The sequence below is a fragment of the Triticum dicoccoides genome, chromosome 4A (assembly GCF_002162155.2).
Source record: "Triticum dicoccoides isolate Atlit2015 ecotype Zavitan chromosome 4A, WEW_v2.0, whole genome shotgun sequence".
In the NCBI taxonomy this organism is placed as follows: Eukaryota; Viridiplantae; Streptophyta; class Magnoliopsida; order Poales; family Poaceae; genus Triticum; species Triticum dicoccoides.
In genome coordinates, this window is record NC_041386.1 from 647424807 (window position 1) to 647427843 (window position 3037).

The following is a 3037-nucleotide window of genomic DNA, read 5'->3' on the forward strand; positions in this document are numbered from 1 at the left end:
CCCCCACACACACACTTTCAGTCGGCAGGCCAGAGAGGCATATATCTCACCAAGATGGATCATAAAATGGACCAAGAATAATCCACCTTGGTCGTACAACCTCGCTCTTGTTGTTGGTCAAAGTGATGACCGTCCATGCGACCCCGGAGATGGGCTAGCTCGCCAATAATCATGCAAGTAGCTAGTTCCCGAAGACAACCACTACATGCGTGTGGACCAAACATATGTATGGAGAGGTGTGTTTTTGAGTAACAATGGAACAACTTTGACGTGGCACCGTGATTTCGAACTAGAAATCCCCACACTGAGTGAAAGTTAGGTTGACGATGCATATGTATGTTACACCACACTTCAAGCCAACGATGGGGATTCATATATGCATGCATGCGTGCATAGTATATGCGCTCAAACTTAATTAGGTCTGAATCTCACCATGACCTATACTATGATAACATGAACCAAATGAAGAATCCTCCATGGTAACCTATCTTGTTGTTGGTCAAGGTGATCATGTATGTCCATGCGGGCCCATGAATATATAGGCTTGTCACTAATAACCACGCGAGGGAGTGTATCATTCGAAGGAAACCACTACATGCATATGTATGGAGGTGATGCGTGCATGCATGTTTGAATACACAACATTGATCTCACACGTGTGTCAACAATCGTACACTAGCTCCCACACTGAGCGAGATCGGTTCATGATGGTGTCGTTGTACTAGCCACTTCGACTTGATGGGAGGGATTCATGCGTACACATGCATGTGTGTGTGCTCAAAGTGTATCATCTATGTCATCCTAGAGCAAAAATAATAATCCCCTCCCAAGTCAAATTAACCTCTCTTGTTGTCAGGCAAAAAGAAGTGAAGGACCAAGCAGGCCCACAGATGGAAAGCATCGATATCGCTGATAACCGCTTAAGTGGGTGCGAGAGGACAACCACCATCACTTTGCATGTCGGCCAAACATATATGTGTTGAATACCCAAAATGCACAACTTTGATGTGCCACATGCCTCAAAAACCATAAACCATGCACCCACACAGAGTGAGGTTCATATCAAGTGTACTACATATGATGGTGTAGCGACCCGACCCGAATGGATCAAGTCTCTGTGCTTAAGTGTCATCCCTGGATCGGTATGTTGACACACACAGTACTCGAGGATTTATAACAGAGGTAAATCACATGTATAAAGTAACGTAAATACTATTACCTCATTCCAAAATAGCGGAAGCAACAAGGTTGCGGATTCCCATCAACACCAACGGCAAAGTTGAGTGTAGAAATCGTAACCCTAACGTATCACTTACTTGTCATAAGAAACCTGCAACATGAGACGTTGCAGCCCGAAATGGGTCAGTACATTGAATGTACTGGAAAATTCACACCATAGAGAAAATGATGAACAATGGCTATCACTACATGCATATATGGCTGGTGGAAAAGCTCTATGGTTATAATGTTTTTGCGAAAAGCCAATTTTTCCCTACTACAAAGGAATAAATTTTATTTAACTATCATGGTAGTTGTTAAACATTGAGAATGGTTGACAGCATTCTCAATCCCAATTAAGCATCAACATTAAAACCCAACAAAATTAATTAAAGTAACCTGATGAGATCAACAGGATAATCCAAGAACTAGATACTCAAATTGTCCATAACCGGGGACACGGCTAACCATGATTAGTTTGTACACTCTACAGAGGTTTGTGCACTTTTCCCCACAAGACTTGATCTCCTCCGTTGGATTTCTCGCACTACATGGTGTTTGAGAAACGGATGACCGAGACATAGTCTTTCAGAAGCGCTAGCACCTTACGATGGGTAGACCGTTACACCTACTTTCCCCTACATCTGCTAGTCTACCACTGTAAGAGTTCGCACGACTTAATCAACTATGCTAGAGCCCATAATAGCTTGTGGCTGCACACGGAAGTTTCTAGTATGAATAATCTCATGATCCCTTTGAGCCTGGGTGGCGGTCCATAAAAAAACAGGCAATCCTGGTCTACCCAGGTGCCTAGACAGGTAATCCTGGAATAACCAGGTGCCTCAATCCACCCAGATGTGTGTTTAAGTTGCCACCTTAAGTAAACCATTAATTAACAATCTCACATCTGTCATGAATACTCTCAAAACCCAATCCACATCTACGAGCATAGCATGGCAATGTAAGCATAACGTAATAGTAACTCCCAAGGGTTTGATAATAAATAGGTAATAGGTACTACCTCAACTACTTCCCATCCCACAATTTAATTAGATCCTAACCATGCCATGTTTGAGGGTGAAACTAATGCATAAAAACTGGGTATGGAAGGGATATGATCAAAGTGTGAACTTGCCTGCAATGTTGATGAAGATGATGCGCACTCAAAACTCTTGATAGCTCTACTCGTCACACTCCGGTCAATCTATCTTGAGCAAGCAATAGTAACCACACATAAGCAATCACTCAAAAGATCAGAAAGAACGAAGAAGACGATTCGGAAAACTTCGAAACCAAGCAAGTAACTCTTGCATCATAAAACAATTTCTAACAGTACCAAAATTATGTGAATTTGGCCTTATCAGAAAGTTTAAGTCAAGAGCTTCGATTTGCAAAAAGAATCAACTCAAATGGAGCTACGAAACTCAAGTTATGATCAAACGAAGTTTTAATTCAAATCTGATCTAATTCAAATTTTAAACTTTTCAAAAACATGTTTGAGTTGGATTACTGGATAGAGGAGATCGTAACGAAGACGTGAGCATTGGTTTTGTTGGATTTGGACTAATGAGAAAAAAGTTACGATGTTTTGAAGATCAGGGGCTATTCTGCAAATAATTATTCCCAAACGGGTCCCTGGCAGAAAATTAAAAAGAAAAGAAGAAAAAAATCCTATCGAACGGACGTTCACTACCGAACGCTAATGAATGAAACCGTTCACTTCAGAACCTAACATAATGAAGATTCGCTAATTAGATCTAACTAAAAGAAAACCGTTTTTTAAACAAAACCTAAGAAAACCAAACGACTAAACCAGACC